At 36.8% G+C, this 26,270-nt stretch overlaps 1 non-coding gene across 1 annotated transcript; it reads left to right on the forward strand.

Annotated features, from left to right (window-relative positions):
- Nucleotides 1-18,147: 18,147 nt before the first annotated feature.
- Nucleotides 18,148-18,255, forward strand: LOC141694391 (small nucleolar RNA R71). The gene has a single exon (XR_012563703.1). It is a non-coding gene; the product is annotated as a small nucleolar RNA R71 (small nucleolar RNA).
- The last annotated feature ends 8,015 nt before the right edge of the window (nucleotides 18,256-26,270 follow it).

Raw genomic sequence — 26,270 nt, forward strand, 5'->3', positions numbered from 1 at the left:
CCTATTTATCGCAATCGCCGGAAAATGACGATACTCGTTAGTCCCAGTCTTGAACGTCCAAACCGTGCCCGGCCTACAGAGAGTAGCACAAATCAAATCCAAGTCAAAATCTTCAGCACTCTTCTCATTCCAATTCTCCTCCGTGGGCTTCCTTTGTCGCTGCCCAATCACACGGCGAATCGCTGCAGGATGATAATCCACCGTCAGCCCACGCATAACAGAAAACCCATTCTTTTCAGCCTTTGCGTTCGTATAGAACTCGCGAACCATGCTCATCGGAATTGCCTCCGGTGACTCACAGAAAGAAATCCAACCCTTTTCAGCAATCATCGGCAACAACACACCATCCCTCCCCGATGGTAAGAATCCCATCTCCTTCAAAATCGGCTTACCCAGAAGCCTAGTATACTCCTCCTCAGCAGTCTTATCAAACAAACGAGGTCTCGCAGCAGTACTCCTCGAAGAATTAGTAGTAGGAACAGTGTTGCTGCTATCAATCATCCTGGATCTCTTGGGTGCCATTGAAACTGAGAAAAAGTGCTTAAGATTTGTATTTTTGAATATGGGAGAGAGTTTAAGGTTTGAAAGTGTATGGGGGAGTATATGAAATTGTTTAATGTATATATAGGGTAAAGATTAGGGTTAAAATTTGATTAGGAGTGGGGTTGAGGGTTAAAAACGTGGGTTTATAGGAAAATAGCTCGTGGGTTGTAGGTTTGTGTTTGTGTTTTTGTATTTTCTGATTTTTTTGGATTTTTATTAAGCTTAAAAAAAATTTCAGGCAGTCGGGCCTGAGCGGTTGATCAACAAAGCTTAGTGGGCGCTTAGGGACCTTCTGGAAAAAACAATTCTTGGCCTGATTTTTCTGATTTTTTTGTGGTTTTGGATAGGTTACTAACTTCTAAGGGTTCCTATAGTCACAAATCATGGGTTGCCTCCTAAGAAGCGCTTCTTTTTCGTCATTAGCTTGACGTAGGGTACCTCGGTTAAGTTGACAATAAAACGGCACTAACCACTTCCCGGTTTGCCGTGTCCCCATAGTAATGCTTCAAACGCTGACCATTAACCTTGAATGCTTGGCCCGGATCATTCTCAAAAATCTCCACCGCTCCATGTGGAAACACAGTTTTGACATTAAAACGTCCAGACCACCTTGATTTCAACTTTCCCGGAAAAAGTCAGAGACGAGAGTTGAATAAGAGAACTTGCTACCCCGGCACGAATGACTTAGGATATAACTTCCTGTCATGCCACCTTTTCACTTTTTCCTTTAACATTTTATTGATCTCGTATGCTTGGATTCGAAATTCATCAAATTCATTTAACTGAAGCATTCGCTTCTTTCCAACTGCATCTAGATAAAGGTTCAACTTCTTCAACGCCCCATAGGCCTTATGTTCAAGCTCCGCAGGTAAATGACAACCCTTACCATAAACAAGTTGAAATGGGGACATCCCAAGTGGAGTCTTGTATGCTGTTCTGTAAGCCCAAATAGCTTCATCGAGCTTTAAACACCAATCCTTCCTTGACGGACAAATAACTTTCTCTAGAATGCGCTTGATCTCTCTATTAGACACTTCTGCTTGACCATTCTTTTGCGAATGATAGGCAGTAGCGACATGATTCACATTATAGCGCTGCATCATAGAAGTGAACTTACGGTTGTAGAAATATGACCCCTCATCACTTATGATTACTCGTGGCGTTCCAAACCTTGTGAAAATCTGCTTATGAAGAAAATTCAACACTTCCTTTGCATCATTCGTCGGTAGAGCCTTGACTTCTACCCATTTTTTGACATAATCGACTGCCAGCAAGATGTACTAATGATTGCAGGATGAGACAAATGGTCTCATGAAATCGATTCCCCAAACATCAAAGACCTCGACTTCAAGCATCACATTTAACGACATCTCATCCTTCCTCGTAAGATTCCCCACTCTTTGGCAACGATCACACCTTAAAACGAACTGATGAGCATCCTTAAATAAAGTAGGCCAGAAAAAACCTGCTTGTAGAATACAAGCTGCCGTCTTCTCACCACCATAATGTCCTCCATAAACTGTGGAGTGGCAGTCTCGTAATATCCCCTCCGTCTTACAGAATGAGATACATCTCCTGATGATCTGGTCAGCTCCTTGTCTAAACAAATACGGTTCATCCCACATATACCACTTCACCTCATGCAGAAACTTCTTCTTTTGAGATGTATTCATATTAAGAGGCATTATATTTCTGACAACTTAGTGCACAATATCTGCGAACCATGGCTCTTCCTCCTGAACTGCGAACAACTGCTCATCCGGAAAAGATTCGTTAATCAATGTCTTATCATGTGAAGTAGAATCGGGGTTCTCCAATCTAGAGAGATGGTCAGCTACTTGATTCTCAGTACCTTTTCGATCCTTGATTTCTAACTCAAATTCCTGTAGCAAGAGCACCCAACGAATAAGTCTAGGCTTCAAATCCTTCTTGGAAACCAAATAGCGAATGGCCGCATGATCAGTGAACACTGTCACCTTTGTCCCAAGCAAATAAGATCGATATAGTTCAAAACCAAAGACTATAGCCAAGAGCTCCTTCTCAATAGTGGTGTAGTTGAATGAAGTTCTTCGAGAAAGGCTCAAAGAGTTTGCCAATAGGGCTAGTCCTCAAGTGGTCAACAATCTTCATCAGGTAAGATTCTTTAAGTCTGACTGTCCTCAAATCTGCCAACTCGATTCATAATGTCTTAAAGACTACTCAGCTAAGCATCTTGTCTGGATGGAACATTACTTAAGAACTGCTGGATATTCATCCATATTGAAAACTCAAGCAGCTGATCTGATTCAAGCTTATTGTGAAAAGAATATTAAAAGGTACAATAACCTCAAGAATAAGCTAAAGTCAGTTAGAGTTCAACCAGTCAGGCTAGCCAGCTTCACTTCTGAAAAGGATTGTGTCTTTGACAAGGAGTTGCTTCAAGATTTGGAAGAAGGTGAATTCGGAAGGGAAGACAACTGAATTCAATTAGCTCAAAACTTAATGTAATATGATTAGAGCTTTATGAATCAAGATAGACTAATGTAGTCATATGTTCAGACTAGAGGAACATCTATCTTGTATTCACTTGTAAATTTCTTTTGGAATCTGGAAAATGTTAAATATAATCCAGAACATTTCTGCTATTTACTTTGCATTACTGTTTATATCTTTTTCTTATTTGTTAGTTGAGTTATCCTCTAGGTATTTGTTGTTATTTTCTAACAAACAAATAGGGGGAGATTGAAAGGCATATGTCATAGCCTATTTGTTTATTCGAGGATTTAACTCAACTCAAATAAGGATGTAACTAGTAAATAGTGGTTCTATCATCATAGAGATCTCTCAAAGTAACATATGTCAAAGGATTAAGCAACATTCTTCTTCTACAGACTTGATGACTTAATTCACTAGAAGAAGCTCAAGAAATTGATCAAGCCTCAGTGATAAAAATCAAGATTGTGGATTTAATCAAGTGACAGAGATCTCGTCAGGGTATCAATTAATTACAAGGATTTAGTCTGAAGAAAATCAAGAGTATCAAAGTCAAGGCATGAAGAAATGTCACGGAAGTTAGTCACTCATGAACCAGACAGTACATCGAGTGTCAACATTGAGGTGTGGAATTGATTCATAATTATCAGAAGATTTTCAGAAGAATGGTTGTTGTTCAAGAGTAGTATTAATTATCTATTAATTAATTAAGTCGTATAATTTAATTAAGAAAATAAATTATATCTGCAAAGATTAATTTATTGATTAATTGAATTAATTGATTAATTAATTCTGAATTAATATTATGTATTTTCAGAATTGATTTTGAATTAATATTCTATATTAATTCAGCAAGACTATCTTTTGTATTAGCAAGACAATCGGTATGACAATCAATAGTCATACCGAAAGTCATGCTAGTTCATTTGATTGTCTTGCCAGTTCAAATGGATTGTCTTGCCGAAAGTCTTTCTAGTTAAAATGAATTATCTTGCCGAAAGTCTTTCTGGATCAAGTGGATTGTTTTGTTTACTTAACAACAGCAGCTGATTTTTCAACAGAGTGTGCATTGAATATCAAATACAGAAGAACACAGAACAAAAGAAAACCTGCAGAGAACTTATTGCAAATTCTCAGATCATTTATTTCTAGTATTTATTGTTAAATCTAATCCACTAGAAATCCGTTTCTTGTTCTTGTGTAACTATCTAGCGGATCAAAATCCCTAGAACTTAATCTCAAATTGCATTTAACATTTGATCCTTTTTATTACAAAAATAGAAAAAGTTCATGTCGAATTTATTCTAGACTTGGAATAATTTATTTGAGATTAATCCCTTGTAAACGATACCGTTGTTGTAACACCTTTTAAGTTTAATAAAAGTTTTATTTAACTTTAATTTTGTTTCACTTTTTTATTCCACATTTTATTCGATTAAACGGTATTGTTTGTATTCAACCCCCCTTCTACAAATATATTGAGACCTAACAATTGGTATCAGAGCCTTCTGATTAACGAATAAATCAAGATCTAGACTTTTGTGATTCTTTCACACCTTGAATTTTTATTTACTCAAAAATTCATAATGACTACACAAAAAGTTGGAACCGTTAAAATTCCACTATTCGATAAAGAAAATTATGTTATGTGGAAGAAGAAGATGCTATTATTTTTACAAGTTGCAAATTCCAAATATCTGAAAGTGTTAAAGAAGGGTCCAATAATTCCGATGGTTATTGAACCAGAGGTAATAGAAAATGATATGGTGATTACCAAAGCTAGAACTTATGTAAAGAATCCTGAGGATTTTTCTCCTGCTGAAAAAGAAGAAGCCTCCCTGGATGCTAGCCTTCAATTAATTTTAGTAGATTCCCTTGATCCCTTGATGAATAGACATGTGATGAACTGTAAAGATTCCAAACACATCTGGGAAACTATTGAGGTGATTAATGAAGGCACAGAGGAAGTTAGGGAGAACAAGTTAGAAATCCTAACCTCTGAGTATGAATACTTTAAATCCAATCCAGGAAAAGGAATCACTAAAGTGTTTGAGAGGTACAATGCATTGATCAACAACCTGAACATTAATGGTAAATACTATTCAATCAGGGAGGTCAACAAAAAGTTCCTTTTAACACTGCCAACTCATCTCGAACATAGAATCACTGCCATAAGAGAAGCAAGAGATCTGAGTGAGATTTCTTTGGAAAGGCTCTATGGTGTGTTAAAAACCTATGAGTTGGAGCAGATTCAGCAGAAGGAAGTCTACGGGAAAGGAAGATTGGTCAGCACGTCTACTGCTCTAGTAGCTGAAGAACAACAACAACAACCACAATATCAAGAACAATCTCAACAGTCAGAAAGAATGGTACAGTCTTCCAAGGTTGAAGAAAATGTGATAGTAGCAGAATTTGATCCTCCTACTACAAATCAATCAGGAGATGATTTTTATTCCTTGGAAGAACTGGAGTAATTGGAGGATGTGTCAATGGCCCTGATTGTCAAGAGATTCTCCAATGTCAGATTCAAGAGGAATCCCAAGTTCAAGTACAAGTCCAACTACAACAGATTCCAGAAAGGTGGATCTTCATCCTCTAACACCAGCAGTGGTGGGTACAAAACAGGGATGGTTGATGGAAGCACCATTCGATGCTTCAACTGCAATAAGTTGGGACACTTTGCCACAGAATGCAGGAAGCCAAAACAAGTTAGGAAGAACTCTTATGATTGTAATCAGAAGAGTAAATCTGAAAGGGCTTACCTGGCAAAGGGAAGAAGCTGGGATGATACTGACAGTGAAGATGAAGAAGTTGGGAATCTTGCTCTCATGGCTAGTGATGCAAACACCTCATCGTCAAGAAAAGAGGGCATTAAACAGGTACAACTGGTAGTGTGGATTCTTGACAGCGGATCGCCAAGACATATGACCGGGGATAGAGCCCTGCTATCAAATGTGGTTGAGAAAGCTGGCCCAGTGGTTACCTTTGGAGATAACAACAAAGGTTTAGCTGAGGGATATGGCTGTTTGCTAGCTGCAAATGTTATCATTGAAAATGTGTATGTTGTGCAAGGACTTGAACACAATCTGCTTAGCATTAGTCAATTCTGTGACAACGGCTACAATGTTTTATTCGACAAGCTGAAGTGTCAGATTCTGCACAAGAAAAATGAAAAACCCTCCTTGATGGGAATCCGAAAAGGAAATCTATTCGTAGCTGACATGAACTCTGGAAGCAATCCTGAAGTCAATTGTTTCTATGCAAAGGCATCATCTGATGATAGTTGGCTATGGCACAAGAGACTTTCTTCTCTCAATTTCAAAACAATGAATTCTCTTGTCAAAAGAGAATTGGTCAAAGGTCTGCCTCAGCTGGAATTCTCCCCAGAAGGACTGTGTGAGGCTTGCCAGAAAGGAAAGTCAAAGAAAGCAAGTCACAAAGGCACTGACACATCCTCCATAACTGGTGTTCTGCAATTATTACACATGGATTTATTTGGACCAGTTAATGTTCTTTTGATGTCAAAGAAGTGTTACTGTCTTGTGATAGTTGTTGACTATTCCAAGTATACATGGGTTTTATTCCTTCACTCTAAGGATGAAACACCACAAGTTGTGATTGATCATATCAAGTTGATCGAGTTAGATTCTAATGTCCCTGTTAGAGCATTAAGGTCAGATAATGGAACAGAATTCAAGAATTCACTTCTCAATGGATTCTGTACAGACAAAGGGATTACCAGACAATTTTCAGCTCCTAGAACCCCTCAGCAAAATGGAGTGGTAGAAAGGAAGAATCGTCCATTGATTGAAGCTGCAAGAACGATGTTAAGTGAATCAGGTCTTCCAATGTACTTTTGGGCTGAAGCTGTCGATACTGCATGTTATACTTAGAATCGAACTCTAATCAACAAAGACTTTATGAAAACTCCTTATGAGATTTTGAATGAACAAAAACCTTCTATCAAATACTTTCATGTATTTGGTGCCAGATGCTTCATGCTCAAGGATGGAGATGATCGTCGTGGTAAATTCGAGGCAAAGTCATATGAGGGTATTTTTGTTGGATATGGAAGAAGATCATATAGGATGTATATCATTGATCAACATAAAGTAACTGAAAGTGTCAATATTACATTTGATGACACTAAACTCCCTAGTATCCAAACTAAAGATCCTTCTGAGAAACTGAAGTTTGATGATATGTCAGATTTAGAATCAAATAATGATCAAGAACCTGAGGTTGTTGCTGGTGAAAAACCTGTTAATTATGATGATACTGAAGGTAATGGTGATGGAAACTTTGGCAACAATGGAGATACCACTGCTACTGACGGAGAATCTTCAAGTCAACATGGCAACAACTCAGGGGGAGATGCTGAAGGATCAACTAGTAGGACACAACATCCCAATGAATTTCAAGGCGAATCATCAAGATCAACTCTTCCAAGATAGACTATCTGGAATAAAGCTCATCCTTTTGAGTTGATTATTGGTGATCCAGATGTTGGAGTCAGAACTAGAGGTGCTACTCAAAATGAGTGTCTGTTCTCAGGATTTCTTTCTGAGATGGAACCTAAGAAGATTGAGGATGCACTGACTGATCCAGATTGGGTGATTGCTATGCAAGATGAACTCAATCAGTTTGAACATCAACAAGTCTGGAAACTGGTACCTAGACCTACACACAAGAAAGCTGTTGGTACTCGGTGGGTATTCAGGAATAAACTAGATGAAGATGGTGTGGTTACAAGAAATAAAGCAAGACTGGTAGCTAAAGGGTATTCTCAAGCTGAATGCATTGATTATGATGAATCCTATGCTCCAGTGGCTAGACTAGAGGCCATTAGGATATTTCTGGCATTTACAGCATTCTCTAACTTTAAAGTTTATCAAATGGATGTCAAGAGTGCCTTTCTGAATGGAAAGCTGGATGAAGAGGTATATGTAGAGCAACCTCCTGGTTTTGAAAATCCGGATCATTTGGATTTTGTCTACTTTCTTTTCAAGGCTATCTATGGACTCAAATAGTCTTCGAGAAATGGTATGACACTCTCTCTGAATTTTTTATTGCAAATAGCTTTATTAGAGGTGTCATAGACAAAACTCTCTTTTCTAAAAAGCATAAGAATGATACTATATTAGTCCAAGTCTATGTGGATGATATAATATTTGGGTCTACTAATGATAATCTCTGTAAGAGATTTGCTAAGTTAATGCACATCAAATTTGAAATGAGCATGATGGGAGAGCTGAAGTTCTTTCTTGGATTACAAGTAAATCAAAGGTTAGATGGAACTTTTATTTGTCAATCCAAGTATCTCAAGGAACTCCTCAAAAAGTACAATCTAGAGGATTCTGCATCAGCAAGGACTCCGTCCACTACAGTTGTCAAGCTTGGACCATGTGAAAACTCCATTAAGGTAGATGTCACAAGCTACAGAGGTATGATTGGCTCGTTACTCTATCTTACTGCAAGTAGACCAGATATTATGTATGCTACATGCTTATGTGCAAGGTTCCAAGCGGATCCTAGATATATTCATCTCGTTGCTGTTAAACGAATCTTGAGATATCTTAAGGGAACACCAAATCTAGGTATTTGGTACCCTAAAGAATCTAGTTTTAACCTTGTTGGATATACATATTCAGATTACGTAGGAAGTGTTGTTGATAGAAAAAGCACCTCAGGGAGTTGTCAATTCCTAGGTAGCAGACTAGTCTCATGGTACAGCAAGAAACAACAAACAGTTTCAAATTCAATGGCCGAGGCTGAATATATTGCTGCTGGAAGCAGCTGTGCTAAGATCTTGTGGATTAGGAATCAGCTACGGGACTATGGCTCTGTATTGAACAAAATACCTATTCTATGTGACAATACAAGTGCAATAGCCATCACCAACAACCATGTGCAGCATACAAGGACCAAGCATATTGACATCAGGTATCATTTTATTAGAGAGCACGTCATGAATGGTACTGTTGAACTATTTTTTGTTCCAACAGAAGAACAAATAGCAGATATTTTCACTAAACCTCTTGATGAATCCACATTTACCAAATTAGTTGGTAAATTGGGTATGTTGAATAGCTTTAGTGATTAAACTTGTGAATATCTGAAATTTGTTCTTGAGTGAATTTACAAATGAATTTTTCATAACTGAAAAATTCATTTGCAAATTTATTTTACCATTTTCCATAATACTTGCTTATTTCTATGTAATTTTTATTATCTTATCTTATCTTATTTATTCAACTTGTTAATTTTAATGTCTCAGAATATCTAATTTTCTCTAAAAATATTTTTCTATGAATTTTATTTGCTAAAATTCAAAAGAAATCTATTTTTGGACTGAAAATATAATTATCTCTGAAATATTTTAATTTTGTAAATATTCTCTGCAATTTTATTTTCATTATTATTTTTATTATTTTATATCAGTCTTTATTTCAGTTTTCTATAACTAGTTATTATATATCTCTATGTTTGTATGTCTTTTATATCTGCAATGATAATCGGCAAGACAATCAATTGTCTTGCTGAAAGTCATTCCAGTATTATGTCTGTGCATATGTTTAATTTATACTAGAATGACAATCGGCAAGACAATTGAAATTGTCTTGCCGAAAGTCATACTGGTACATATATGTGTTTAATTTTAATTCAGATTAATTTTATAACTGGCAAGACAATCGGTATGACTATTGATTGTCATGCCAGTAATAAAATTTATATTTGTTTTTATTTTATACTGGTATGACAATCGGTATGACTATCAGATTGTCATACCAGTTATATTATTACTATTTTTTGTTTTCTCAAATTGCCTGGTATGACAATCGGGAAGCCAATCGGTATGACTTTCCTCGATTGTCATACCAGTTGTCTACTTAACGTTTTTTTTTGTTTTGTAAATCATTCAGTTCAGTTTTTTTTTCAAAATTCCAACAGTTTTCTCTTATTTCTCTCTCTCTCTCTCTATTCGATCTTAATCAGAACCGCCTCCATTGATACTTCTTGCTGGAGTTTTTACTCAGCAAACAAAACTTCACTCCTGTTATATATACATACACGTATATACATACAGAAGTGCTGCCCATTTTTTTTGTTTTTATACTTCAATTCGATTTTTCCCCAAAATCAGTTTTTTTTGTGTATTTCAATTTGGTTTTGTGTCTTGTGATTTTGCATATCTGCTTTTGTGAGTTAAGAACATTAACGAGATACATTACTTTCTAAATTTTTTGGATATATTTGATTTAATTCGAATTATTAAATTAATTTAATTAATTCAAATTTTCTTAATATTACTCTTAAAATTCTGAAAGTGTGTGTCTTATTATAATTTTTAAATGGCTCTCAATTTCCAAATTGTTTCGCATTATCTTGTTGGTTATTTTAATCCAGATAAATGTGATGTGGAAAAATTTAAACCATGGATTAGATTTTTAAATGACCATTCGATTGTTAGCTCTGCTATTAAATCAAATGTGATTTTAAATGTTGATCTGCTCAGACTGATTTGCACAACCTCTACTGTGGCCGATGATTTTAAATCTTTTTCATTCATCGTGGCAAACACACAGTATATAGTTGATGAAACATTCGTCAATCGAGCGTTAAATTTTCCTATGGACAATTTCTGTAATTTGCCCTCTGAAAATGATATTTCAAACTTTTTCTATGCTATTCACTATCAGGGGGTGATTAATTTAACTAAGTTGTCTAAATCCAATTTGGTTTCTGAATGGGACATTTTCTTCGATACACTTTCTAAAGTGTTTGCCAACTGCACTAAATCCAACTTTCACAACATCACTTCCACTCTGCAGTATATTGGTCTTGCGGTTGTTTTCAATCAAAGGATCAATTTTGGCAAACTACTTTTACCCACTCTTCTGAGATGTCTCACTACTGCTTTACATGATCATTCTATAAATCGTAGGGTTTCATGCTACTACGCTCGTTTTCTCACGCTCATAGCAGAACATCTTCTCTCACCTGAGCATAAAGCTCTTTTCGCTAACTCTTCAGTAACTGAACCCCCTCCAGTAAGCAAAAAGATTTACACTCGCCAAGACACAACCTTCAAATTCATGCAAGTTCCAGTACTTGTATCTGCTTTCATGGCCACTTACATTCCTTTACATATTTTCAATCTTCCTGGTCATGAACAGCAAGCTCAACCTCCAGTGGTTCAAACCACCCAGGCTCAAACATCAGATGCTCTTCCTCTGCAGGTAATAATTCCTCAAACTCAAACTATTCCTACTTCTGTTGAAAGACCCCCAGTGTTTGATAGGACTGACCATGAAGTTGTAGAACCACAGCTTCAATCCCAGGTCATAGAGCCAAACACAGAGTCACAACCTATCTCAACCTCTCCCCCACTGTCTAAAATGTTGCCTAGAAGGTTAGTAGGAAGTAGTATGTTAGTGGATGTGAATGAACCCTCAGCTCTTCATAAGAACATTGACTGAGGCATCTGAAAGCCCATCCTTGTCCTCCCAACAGGACATGGACTTTGATACGGCCAGTGAACAGTTACTAGAGACATTCTATCAACAGGATGAATCTATTGAAATTCGCCATAGGGCCATGGCATCCTGTACTGAGTCAAGCACACTTCCATTACTCACAATGGAAGCATACAGACCAATAGATGATACTCAGGACACGGAGCGAGGAGTGCACATTGAGTCGGTTACAGTGCCTGTCATAGTTACGGCAAAAGAGCAGTCACATGCTTCTAAGGGAAAATCTGACTCTCAGCCACCTTTAATTGAGTCATTTTCTCCCCTCCCAGATCCAACACCTCTGGCTCCCTCAAGAGATTCTCCACTCACAGATTTATCTGGAGAAAGTGGAGGGCAACTCGGTCAATCTATCCCTGAAGCAATTCAGACATCTATTTCACATGTAAAGATAGGTTTAACTGAGGATCGGGACTCGCGAATTCCCATGGCACCACCACTGACCTCTCTTGAAGAGGCTAGGGTGATTTTAAATGCAGGTACAGAAGATCAGCATCAGGAAGACTCCTCACGAGCAATTATATTGAGAAATACACAAGCACGTGAGTTGAGTGAATCAAACAGGAGAGATATTCAGGTGAGCGCACACACAGACACAAACACTGAAAATCTGTTAGCTAAAATTGCTGATCTCAAGGAACAACTTGCAAAAAGTCAGGCTGAAGCTAAATCATTCAAAGCACAAGTGGTTGAACGGTCTTCTTCATCTACCTCTATCAATAATCAGCTGGCTCTCATTAGGACTGAAATATTAGATTTGAAGACATCTGTTGTACCAAAGCTTAACTCAATCCAGGCATCTCCAACTTTATCAGCTGAAGACATTTCAAACTTCTGCTCTCTCCATACAAGAATGACTTCCCTTGAAGACTTGGTTGTAATGAATCATTCACTGGATTCCTCCAGATTTCTGAAGATAGAGACGGGCATGGAACATCTCAATGAAGGGATGAAGCACTTGTACTTCATGATCAAAAATTCTCACTGCCCTAATGAAGAACAAAGGACTTTCTTTGAAGGGTCGTCTGGTGGAGGCTCAGGCTCTGGAGGTGATGGAGGTCATGGAGGATCTAAGGGAAAGTCTGTAGAGGATTCCTCAACTAAGGGGCAGAAAAATAGGAGAAGTGAAAAGGGAAAAGAAAAAGATTCGTCTGCTGGAGGCACAGGGAAGCCTGATGATATCTACTATAGTGGAGAACAGGATGACTTTGATATTTGTGACGGTCCCACTGAACCAGTCTTGGAAGATAAAGATGGTTTCTTTGAAGCTGAGGAGGAAAGTGATTTTGGAGAATGGGAAGTGGAAGCTCCAGTGGATCCTATTTTTGAGAAAGAATTTCAGCAGCAGCAATCAGAGTTGAAAAGAAAAGAAGCTGAACTCAAAAAGGTATCCCAGATCATTGACATGAGGAAAGACATCCAAAGAACAGAAACTCTTCAAAAGCAACGTCTTCATGACATTAAAGCTAAAGAAATGAGAAGAGATGACAGACTGAAGATTGGTGAAAAATGGGATGAAGCTAGGAGAGTACTTGATATGCCTCAGTTGAGCACAAACAATGATAGGCAGTTTCTACATCTTCTGGACAAGCTGGAGATCTCTAATCCAAACAATGACATGTACATGAATGCTATAAAGACTGAAGTCTCAAGGATCACAGCTGCCTTTGACAGATCTCTAAATGAAATGAGCATATTTGTATATTGTCAGAGCGAAGGATCTTTCAAAGTATCACTTCATCTATTTGAGAATCGTTCTTTATTAGAGATTTGGGTTCTTCTCAACAAATTCAAAAGAATCTCAGAGTTGAATGAAGTTCTTCGAGAAATGATCAAAGAGTTTGCCAATAGGGCTAGTCCTCAAGTGGTCACCAATCCTCATCAGGTAAGATTCTTTAATTCTGACTGTCTTGAAATCTGCCGGCTCAATTCACAATCTCTTAAAAACTACTCAGCTAAGAATCTTGTCTGGATGGAACATCACTTAAGAACTGCTGGATATTCATCCATGTTGAAAACTCAAGTAGCTGATCTGATTCAAGCTTATTGTGAAAAGAATATTAAAAGGTACAATCAACTCAAGAATAAGCTAAAGTCAGTTGGAGTTCAACCAGTCAGGCCAACCAGCTTCACTTCTGAAAAGGATCGTGTCTTTGACAAGGAGTTGCTTCAAGATTTGGAAGAAGGTGAATTCGAAAGGGAAGACAACTGAATTCAATTAGCTCAAAACTTAATGTAATATGATTAGAGCTTTATGAATCAAGATAGACTAATGTAGTTATATGTTGAGACTAGAGGAACATCTATCTTGTATTCACTTGTAAATTTCTTTTGGAATCTGGAAAATGTTAAATATAATCCAGAACTTTTCTACTATTTATTTTGCATTACTGTTTATATCTTTTTCTTATTTGTTAGTTGAGTTATCCTCTAGGTATTTGTTGTTATTGTCTAACAAACAAATAGGGGGAGATTGAAAGGCGTATGTCATAGCCTATTTGTTTATTCGAGGATTTAACTCAACTCAAATAAGGATGTAACTAGTAAATAGTGGTTCTATCGTCATAGAGATCTCTCAAAGTAACATATATCAAAGGATTAAGCAACATTGTTCTTCTACAGACTTGATGACTTAATTCATTGGAAGAAGCTCAAGAAATTGATCAAGCCTCAGTGATAAAAATCAAGATTGTGGATTTAATCAAGTGACAGAGATCTCGTCAGGGTATCAATTAATTACAAGGATTTAGTCTGAAGAAAATCAAGAGTATCAGAGTCGGGCATGAAGAAACGTCACGGAAGTTAGTCATTCATGAACCAGACAGTACATCGAGTGTCAACATTGAAGTGTGGAATTTATTCATAATTATCAGAAGATTTTCAGAAGAATGGTTAATGTTCAAGAGTAGTATTAATTCTCTATTAATTAATTAAGTTGTATAATTTAATTAAGAAAATAAATTATATCTGCAAAGATTAATTTATTGATTAATTGAATTAAAATTGATTAATTAATTCTGAATTAATAATATGTATTTTCAGAATTGATTTTGAATTAATATTCTATATTAATTCAGCAAGACTATCTTTTGTATTAGCAAGACAATCGGTATGATAATCAATAGTCATACCGAAAGTCATGCCAGTTCATTTGATTGTCTTGCCAGTTCAAATGAATTGTCTTGCCGAAAGTCTTTCTAGTTCAAATGAATTGTCTTGCCGAAAGTCTTTCTGGATCAAGTGGATTGTTTTGTTTACTTAACAACAGCAGCTGATTTTTCAATAGAGTGTGCATTGAATATCAAATAGAGAAGAAGACAGAACAAAAGAAAACCTGCAGAGAACTTATTGCAAATTCTCAGATCATTTATTTCTAGTATTTATTGTTAAATCTAATCCACTAGAAATCCGTTTCTTGTTCTTGTGTAACTATCTAGCGGATCAAAATCCCTAGAACTTAATCTCAAATTGCATTTAGCATTTGATCCTTTTTATTACAAAAATAGAAAAATTTCATGTCGAATTTATTCTAGATTTGGAATAATTTATTTGAGATTAATCCCTTGTAAATGATACCGTTGTTGTAACACCTTTCAAGTTTAATAATAGTTTTATTTAACTTGAATTTTGTTTCACTTTTTTATTCTGCATTTTATTCGATTAAACGGTATTGTTTGTATTCAACCCCCCTTCTACAAACATATTGAGACCTAACAAAGTTGCACAACGGGTTAGATATCTTCGAGAAGTCCTTGATGAAACGCCGATAAAAACCCGCATGACCAAGAAAACTACGGATTCCTTTCACAGAAATAGGTTGTGGAAGGTTTTCAATGACTCCCACCTTGGCTTTGTCCATTCAAGACCCTTGATAGAGACCTTATGCCCAAGAATAATGCCTTCACGCACCATAAAGTGACATTTTTCCCAATTGAGCACCAAATTGGTTTCCACACACCTTTTGAGCACCGCACGAAGATTATTCAAACATACATCATATGAATATCCAAAGACGGAGAAGTCGTCCATGAACACCTCGACATCATTTTCAATCATATCAGAGAATATAGCCATCATAAATCTCTGAAAAGTGGCAGGTGCGTCACATAAGCCAAACGAAACTCTGTGAAAAGCAAACGTGCCAAATGGACAAGTGAATGTAGTTTTTTTTGATCCTCTGGTGCAATTCAAATCTGATTATACCCCGAATAGCCATCCAGAAGACAATAAAACTCATGACCGACCAACCTGTCAAGCATCTGGTCAATAAATGGAAGAGGGAAGTGATCCTTCCTCGTGGCCTTGTTCAACTTTCTGTAATCCATGCAAACCCTCCATCCTGTGACTGTTCGAGTGGGAATGAGCTCGTTCTTCTCATTTGCTACCACAATAATACCTCATTTCTTAGGTAGACATTACACGGGGCTCACCCAAGAACTGTCAGAAATAGGATATATGATTCCTGCATCCAACCACTTCATAATTTCTTTCTTCACCACTTCTTTCATGATAGGATTAAATCGTCGTTGTTGCTCAACCGTTGGCTTACTACATTCTTCTAGCAGATTTTTATGCATGCAGTACGATGGGCTGATCCCTTTTATGTCTTCTATAGTCCATCCAATAGCCAATTTGAATTCTCGCAAGATCCTTAAGAGCTTGTCCTCCTCACTACCTGAAAGGTCAGATGCAATAATAACAGGTAAAGTAGATGCATCACCAAAAAATGCATACCTCAAGTGTTCAGGAAATTGTTTAAGCTCCAAGGTAGGTGCTTCCTCAATAGATGGTTTGAGCTTTCCTTCAGCATTTTTAAGGTCAGAAGTACAAAGAGATTCAAACGACATGTCTAGCTTTCACCTCCAAGGAGAAGCATTTAGATATTGTAGTTGCTCATTTCCATCCTCATCATCACTGTCAAACTCCCCCACTAAGGCTTTCTCTAATGCATTAGACATTAGCATATGATCAAGTTCTGAAGTTACCACAGAATCAATCAAATCCACCTTTAAGCACTCCTCGTCTTCTGTAGGGAATTTCATCGCTTTGAATATATTGAATGTCACATCCTGATCCTGCACCCTCATAGTAAGTTCACCTTTCTACACATCTATCAAGGTACGACCTGTAGCCAAGAAAGGTTTCCCCAAGATTATGGGAATCTTCTTATCTTCCTCGAAATCCAGAATAACAAAGTCTACAGGAAAGAAGAGCTTATCCACATTTACTAGCACATCCTCCACTATGCCTCGTGGGTATGTAATAGAACGATCAGCCAATTGTAGAGACATGTAGGTGGGCTTTGGATCAGGCAAATTCAACTTTTTGAAGATAGACAACGGCATCAGATTGATGCTTGCTCCCAAATCGCACAGGCATTTGTCAAAAGACAACTTGCCAATGGTGCAAGGAATGGTGAAGCTACCTGGATCTTTAAGCTTTGGAGGTAATTTTTGTTGCTGCAGAACACTGCACACTTCCATTATAGCAACGGTCTTAAGATCATCCAGTTTCACCTTCCTTGAAAGAATACTCTTCATAAATTTCGCATAACTAGGCATTTGCTCCAAAGCCTCAGCGAAAGGTATATTGATGTGAAGTTTCTTGAACACCTCCAGAAACTTACCGAACTGCTTATCCAGCTTTTGTTATTGCAATCTCTTAGGGAAATATGGTGGTGGATAGAGCTGTTTCTCCCCTGTATTACCCTCAGGAAGAATGTGTTCAACAGTAGTCTTCCTTGGTTCCGCCGCTTTCTCCTTTTGCTTCTCTTCTTCATCACCAACTTCAGCTTCTCCTTCTTTTGCTTTTTTAGCATCAGCAACTTTTCCAGACCTTAAGGTAATAGCCTTGACTTGCTCTTTAGCTTCCTTTCTTCCTGGCACTTCAGTATCACTGGGAAGTGTGCTAGGTTGACGATTGAGCACTGTATTAGCTATTTGACCGATTTGATTTTCCAAGCTCTTGATAGAAACAACCTGACTTTTGCACAACATCTTGAGTTCCTCAAAGTCAGTACTAGAAGGTGGAGCAGCACCAACTTGTTGAGGATATGATTGCCTTTGAGTATATGTTGTGGTTGCTGGAATCCAGGTGGATTAAACTGTTTACTTACGCCTTGCTGATATGGTTGTTGAATAGCATTCTGATTATTGCTCCAGCTGAATTTTGGATGATTTCTGTTGTTAGGATAATAAGTAGCTGGCATAGGTTGCTGCTGTCACTCATAATTGTTCACATACTAAAAAGATTCATTAACAAGAGAACACTGATCCGTAGCATGAGAACCTGCACAAAGCTCACAAACCATAGCTATTGGATTAACTCCATAGGTGGCTAAAGAATCGACCTTCAAAGATAGCGCTTGGAGCTGCGCTGCAATAGCTGTAGCTGCATCAACTTCCAGAATACCCGCTACCTTTCCAGGCATCATCCTTTGAGTTGGGTTTTGATGCTCATTTGCAGCCATAGTCTCAATAAGATTATAAGCCTCAGTATAGCTTTTGGCCCACAAGGCGCCTCCAGCTGCTGCATCGAGCATGGACCGAGATTGGGCCCCCAAACCATTATAGAAACCAGTGATCACCATCCAATCAGGAATACAATGATGTGGACACTTTCTCAACATCTCCTTGTAGCACTCCCAAGCTTCGCACATAGATTCTGTAGGTTGCTGCGCAAACTGAGTAAGAGCACTCCTCATAGCCGCAATTTTCACCATTGGGTAGAACTTAACCAGAAACTTTTGTGCAAGATCTTGCCAAGTAATGATGGATCCCGCTGGTTCAGAATGTAACCAGTCCTTAGCTTTATCCCTCAGAGAGAATGGGAAAAGCCTCAGCTTGATAGCCTCATCAGTCACACCATTATATTTGAAAGTACTACAGATCTCGACAAAATTCCTGGCATGTTGGGGTCTTCAGTAGCAGCACCTCCAAAAGAAACAGAATTCTGCACCATCTAAATAGTGCCCGGCTTGATTTCAAAAGTGTTAGCCTAAATAGTCAGATGAAGGATGCTTGACTGAATGTCATCAATTTTAGGCCGAGAAAAGTCCATAAGAGATGGATCTGCCGGAACCATACGATCACCCATGATTACTGGTTCTTTCTGCTCACTCTCTGTATCCGAATCTTCAAAATCTATCTTCTCTGGAATACAAAGAACTTCGTCTGTCTCCTCAGCCGTATCTAAAGTCCTCTTGCGAGTACGAGAATGTGTGTGCATAAACGCTCGCTAAAGTACCTGAAACACAACTGGAAATAATAAGTAACAAGTCTTAATCAATGAGTCCTAATGACCACTGATGGTAAGTACATAAACTAAACCAATACGCCGAGTCCCCGGCAGCGGCGCCAAAAACTTGTTAGGCGGAAAACACGCGATAGTAATACACGCAAGTATACGCGTTCGCAAGTAATATAGAATACTTTCTAGTTCGTTCCCACAGAGACTCAGACTAATTATGTTCAATTACACTTACTCACCAATGTATAATTACTTCTCAATGTCAAGACAATAATACTTAGATTTGATTAACTAATTATTAACTACGAGAATTAAACACTTAATTTATACTTGAATTAACAATATTAAACACACATGAGATCACAACTTCATTACTACTTCCTTTAATAGTTATTGTTATTATCCTTAGCATGTAATGATGATGATGTTAATCGAACAACACGAAACTGATAAAAGCCAACTTTCGTTGTACTAATACCATTATACCAAACATCCACAATTAAGATAGAAGTTGAATAGGCATCAATTATGTTAAGACCCTATATATCTACAGAATTTGACAACATAACGATTTAAGCACAAGTTATTCCTTAAAATTACACAGGGCAAGTAAAACGGTTAGAATTACCCATTAATCATGCATACACATACATGAACCTATGCTAGCAAGGCAAGTTCTAAACCTCAAGATCCACCGTCGCTTCACAAGAGATTAACACCCTATCCTATATGTTCGTGATGCACATAAGATGAATAAGCACAACCAATACTAGATATCATACAATCATCACACACTAAGGTATTAAACAACTAACTAAAGAATTCCATAGTAAATCCGTTACGACCCCATGATCACGATTAGCCCATGATTGAACTCATCGTCACCATGGGTTCATATGAAAACATAATAATAACACACGAGAATAACTAAATAAACTACTTATATTAAACCAGAGTACGTCACAAGAGTAAATAGGTTCAAAGTAAAGAAAACTAGCATCCACTGTTACAACGAAATAAAGAATCACAAGAAACTATGCTTCCTCTTCGTTGCGATGTGCTAAAACGGTCTTCTTCCTTATCTCCTCGCTCCTCGATTGATACTACGATTCAACACCACGTGAAACGTCTCTGAAAACTACTTATATAGGAGTCCCACAAAACCCAGCTATCTCAGAAGTTGGAAGCTCAACAGAATTAGGAGTCTAAAAATGTTAATTTTAATTTATGTCCCTAAGCGGCCGCTCAGCAATCCTGAGCGGGCGCTCAGCTTCCTAAGTGGTCGCTCAGTAGAGCTGAGTGGGCGCTCAGAACCTTTCTGGAAAAATCTCTGTTTTGCTCCCATTCCTTGTTGCATTATGCTCCTATCTTCCCACTTGCAATGCCAAACACATGCCAAGGCTTATTCTTGAGGAAATCTCTCCACAAATGCAATTAATATCCTGAAATGCACAAACACTAGCAAAACACATCAAATACACAAAATACTTGATCTCAAGACATCAATTTAAGCTATTATAAGACGTTCTAAGTGGTATAAAATGCTACTTATCACACTGACCAAGTTAACTAGAAAAAGTGAAAAGTTTGTATGGGATGACAAATGTGAAGAAAGTTTCCAAGAGCTGAAGAATCGGTTAGTAACCGCACCGGTACTTGTATTGCCAGATGAGCATGGAAATTTGTCATTTATAGTGACGCTTCATACCGCGAAGTAGGATGTGTACTGATGCAACACAGTAACGTCATTGCATATGCCTCGAGACAGCTAAAACCTCATGAACAGAAGTATCCTACGTATTATCTGGAATTAGCAGCGATCGTATTTGCACTGAAACCTTGGAGACACTATCTCTATGGTGAGAAATACGAAATCTACACGGATCATAAAAGTCTGAAGTACATCTTTACGCAGAAGGAACTGAACATGAGGCAACGCCGATGGCTGGATTTGATTAAAGATTACGATGTTACGATTAGTTATCATCCAGGAAAAGCGAACATTGTGGCAGATGCGCTGAGCCGGAAAGAAAGATTAAATTTGTTAACTTCATTTGAAAAATTAGCCAAGGAATTTGATAAGTTGGAAATCAAAATTCATGTTCCTAATAAATCTACTGAAGCTATCTACGCTATGACTTTTCAATCGGACTTATTGGAAAAGATTCGACGATGTCAAGAAGAAGTGATAAGTCAAGATGACAACTTAACAGGAGAAGAAATTACAACCCAAAAAGATAACAAAGGAATCCTACGCTTTACATCAAAAATCTGGATCCCTAATGTGGCGGAGCTGAAGGAAGAAATATTGCGAGATGCGCACAGTTCGAAATATTCCATTCATCCAGGAAGTACAAAAATGTACCGCGATCTGAAGGAAAACTTTTGGTGGCCGAATATGAAGAAGGAGATAGCAGAATGGGTGAGTAAATGCTAAACATGCCAGCGAGTTAAAGCGGAACATCAACGTCCGAGTGGATTACTGCAACCATTGGATATTCTGGAATGGAAATGGGAACATCTAGCGATGGATTTTTTAGTAGGACTTCCAAGGACTAAAGCAAAGTATGATGCAATATGGCTAATCATTGACCGACTAACAAAGTCAGCACATTTTCTACCGATTAACGAAAGATTTTCGCTCGAAAAGCTAGTGCACTTGTATCTCAAGGAAATTGTGATGCGACATGGAGTTCTAGTATCTATCGTGTCTGATTAAGATCCCCGTTTTAATTCAAGATTTTGGAGACAATTTCAAGAATATCTTGGAACTAAATTAAACATGAGTACCGCTTATCATCCGCAAACCGATGGGCAAAGTGAAAGGACTATTCAAACAATCGAAGACATGTTGTGAGTTTGTGCGATTGATTTCGAAGGCAGTCGGGATGAATATTTACCTTTGGTTGAATTTTCAAACAATAACAGCGATCATGCAAGTATTGGAATGCCACCGTACGAAGCGTTATATGGAAGAAAATTCAGATCACCCGTGTATTGGGATGAAGTTGGAGAACACAAGGTTTTGGGTCCAGAATTAATTCAACAGACTAAAGAAAAGATAGAACTTATTCGGAAGCGACTAGATGCAGCACAACATAGACAACGCAAATATGCAGATCAAGCTAGGAAGGATATGGACTACAAGGAGGGAGAACACGTGTTACTCAAAATATCGCCATGGAAAGGATTGACTAGATTTGGCAACAAGGGTAAATTGAAGCCACGATACGTCGGATTATTTGAAATTTTGAAGAAAGTGGGAAAAGTTGCATACGAGCTAGCCTTACCGCCTCATATGCAACATATTCATAATGTGTTTCACATGTCGATGCTTAAACAATATAATCCCGATTTTAGGCATGTAATAGAGTATGAACCGGTAGATATCCAACCTAATTTATCTTTTGTAGAACAGCCGGTAAAAATTTTAGATCGGAAAAAGAAAGTGTTGAGAAATAAGTCTGTATTTATAGTGCAAGTTTTGTGGAGAAACCCTATGGTTGAGGAATCAACCTGGGAACTTGAGAGTGAGATGTTAGAGAAATATCCTCATTTGTTTTCTTAGCGAGATTCTGAGGACAGAATCTTGTTAAGGGGGGAAGGATGTAACGTCTGGTAAAATTACGTCTGTATTATATCATATTTATACTAAATTATGTGTGTTAATGTGTCATTTATGTGTAATTAACTGTCCAACCCTAATTGCTATGAGTTACGTGCATTCTGTGTCGTCCTGGTATTTTTAAGATATTTTTCAGATACTTTATTTTGTATTTATAACTTTCATATCACAAGTTATATTACCCGAATCATGATTTTAAAGCAGATATTTCAAATAAAATAATGGGCCTTATTTTTCATCAAACTGCTTTTACCATCGCGTTATTCTGAACATCTAGGTATTTTCCAAATTTTCTCGTTTCGCGAAAAATGACTTTTCCGGGCCCAATTGGGTGTTTAAAACCCCACAAAAATCACTTTTTTATTTTTATAAAATTATAGGATTTTCATATATACCATTTCTTTGTATTTTTGCATTATTCACAATTTTTGGGAAATTTTGACATATATATTGTATATATAAAATATTTATAAATTAAATTTTAATACTCAAAAATTATAAAATTAGGGGCTTATTAATTTTAAAAGATGTAGAATTAGGGCCTTAATTTTAATTAGGAGTATTCATTTTACTACTATAAACAGCCTAATTTTTATTTAATTAATTATAATTAATCATTAAAAATCTGTAAAATTCTGAAAATTCTCTGAAATCGGGTCGGTAAGAACAGGGTCGAGTCGAAAATTCAAGCCGTGATTTCTCACTGATTACAGCATCAAATCGTGTGATTCAAGTACTCAAATCGAAGGTTTTGATCTGTTCTTTCCATTTCCAGTATCAATTTCTCGTTTTAATTCGTTGTTTTTGATTTTCGATTTCTAGGCTTTATGTTCAAATTAGGACTTTTTGATTCTAGGGTTATTATGATGTTTTGATGATTGATATAACTTCCTGATGTTATTTGCAATTGATTCATAGTGTTTAATTGAATGAATGATACCTGGATAGCAAAGTTCGGTTATTAGGGTTTATACCCAATTTTCAAATCACAGCTACGTGATTTTGGTGAATATTTGGTTCTTGAGATGTTAGGGGTTTGATTGTATGTGTTCTTAGCTTCAGTTTGCACTATAGAATGTTTGATTTCATGTACGATTCTGTGATTTCGATTTTTGGTCAGAGTTGATGTCGGTTTTGATCGGAGTTGGGGATTTCGTGATGTTTTTGGTATGTTTTGGCCGGAGATGAGTTGCTGCAGTTGTGTGAAATTGAAACCCAGTGAAAAACACACCAAACGGTGTTGTTTTTGGCCTGAAATTAGCTCGACGGTATCTTCTCTGGTGGTCGGTTTCTGGAAAAATCCGGTCACGTTCTTCATGACCCGGATTGTGACCCGGTTGACCCGTTTGGTTAACCCTGTTTTGATCTGAAATTGTCAGAGTTAATTTTCTGACAAGTGTTTCTGGAATTAAATTTTTATTTTTATTTTTATTATTTATAAAAAATCAGTTTTATTTATTTTATAAATTGATTAAATAATAATATTTAATTAATTGATTTATATTATAAATAATTCTGAAATATTTTCTAAAAATCAGTTTCAATTATTTTCTTAACTATTTAATAATTATTTATTATTTATTAATTATTCAAAAATGATTAATTATTTTGATAATTAATCAAATAATTTTTAATTAATCATAATAAATTCATTTTAATTTCAAAAATTACAGAAAAATCATTTTTAGTTCTGATTTTTCTTAAATAATTATGAAAAAATTATTTTAGGGTTTAAAAATTAGTAATAATAAATTGATTTATCTGTATTTAATTGATAATAATTAGACCGTTAGTCCGATTCGAGCGAAATGAAAGCCCTTTGACTCAGAAAAATGAATTATTTTCATTAAAAATAATATGAAAACCTAATTCCTTCTATAAATTAGTTGACCTTGTTATTTATTTGGTTATAAGCCGAATCGCGTGCCGAGACGAGTCCGATAAATCCTGAAAAATAGGAAACGAGTCAGATAATGATCAGTTAAGCGATCAGCGAGTCGATTTTGATCCTAAAAATTATTTTAACTATAAAAATGATTATGTGGCTTATGTGCTTTTGTGTATTATGTGGTTAATCGAGTCTTACTTGCTAATATATAATATACGAGTCAATCATAAGCGCATGGGTAGACAATAGGAACGATGTGGAGTCGGTTCAAGACGCAATTGAAGTACGAAATGACTAAACTAGTCTATTTCTCTAACAGAAGCTAAGCTAGCAAGGCAGATTGAGTCAGTGATAGGCGAAGGTGACATATTTGAAGTGAGTCATACAGAAGGCAAGTTTTTCCCCTATTCTAATTTCAGAATAGTGATGTTTCTTCAGATTCATATCACACTTGCACTCTTTTAATTCTTATTCATAAACACTAATACACACTTGTTATTCTCTTGTTCACATTTTATTTCAATTCTTGATTTCTCCTTTTCTTTGAATTCCTTATTCATATTCCAATTATTATTCACACATATTGGTATATTCTGGTGATTAGAATGTATCAAAGCATACCGATTGTTCCGGTTGCTATTCCATGGACTGGATAGTGATATTTTAGGGATTGAATTTTACTTAATCCTAAGGACCGGGACATAGCCGGATCCTTGAGATGGGTCGTAGTGCTTGGGTGCCCGACTGGATCTATATAGTGGGATATAGATCTGCACTGTATCCTGGCTGATCAGCAGGGTATAGATGCGAACTTGTGTCCAGTTTAGTTCATTTATATTCTCCAGCAGTGGCCTTCTTTCTATTCTCGCGGGGTTATATCTTTGCAGATGTACCCAGATTCGATTCATTTAACTTCTTTAACACTGTTTATATTTTGCGAACTTGTTGAGCAATTGTTGGCTCACCCCTTTTTGTTGTTATTCACCTTATTGTTTTCAGTTAAGAAGGAATATGAAATCCATCAGGACTCGAGTGGTAAAGAAGCGGGTCAAGCCTCGAGATCCTCTTATACCCAAAGTGTTGATCCCAATCCAGGAAGAAAGGTTTGAGTTTCCCGAACAGGTGGAGTGTAGATAGTTAGTGTGTGTGTTTGAATAAAGGATGAAATTAGTTTAAAACTTGTTAGACAATGGTTTATAATAAAGAGAGTTTATAAGATTTTAAATTTGGTTTGTAATAAAGTAGTTAGTGATTCTTGTTTTCATACTTCAACCTAAAAATATCCTAGTTAGTGTTAAAAGGGGTTTAGATATATTTCATTATTATTGTTATTCAGGTTGTACAGGTTTGGTGATTAGCTGGTAACCCCCAGAATTATACCCCGGGTCTGGAGGGCGTTACAAGTCCCTTTATATAGATGTTGAGAGTCCTTAAATTGGACTAGGGTTAGGAGACTTATTGAACAAGTTCTCATACTTTGGATAGACTTTGAACTCCTAGAATAAAGGAATTAGACTCCTAGTTGGTGTAAGTGCTCTTGAGGCTATCTTTCATAGAATTATATAACCGTTATGACTCATTTAATGAGCTGGTAAACCTCCTTATTTATTAATTATGAAATTAAAAAATAATCAGGGCTTTGGGCCTCATTAATTGGGCTTCGTTATTGGACCGTATCAGGTCTAATTAATTCAATATTACTTATATTTCTAGGCTAATTTTAAGCCCATATCATTTGCCCCCCAACTTTTATGAAACTTTACGAAGGTTTGGCAGAAGTTGAAGTTTTTACCTTTCTTGGTTATCGTTTGTACCGTAAAGTGTGGAGAGACCTACACATTTACAACGATTTTTCCTTTAGGATCCATTCATACGGGCTTCCCTAATTTTCTGGGATTTTTTACGTAACTTTTTGTATTTTTCCTTAATTTTTAGGAAGATTCTAATACTCACAAGTATT

The sequence above is a fragment of the Apium graveolens genome, chromosome 10 (assembly GCF_009905375.1).
Source record: "Apium graveolens cultivar Ventura chromosome 10, ASM990537v1, whole genome shotgun sequence".
NCBI classification, from domain to species: domain Eukaryota; kingdom Viridiplantae; phylum Streptophyta; class Magnoliopsida; order Apiales; family Apiaceae; genus Apium; species Apium graveolens.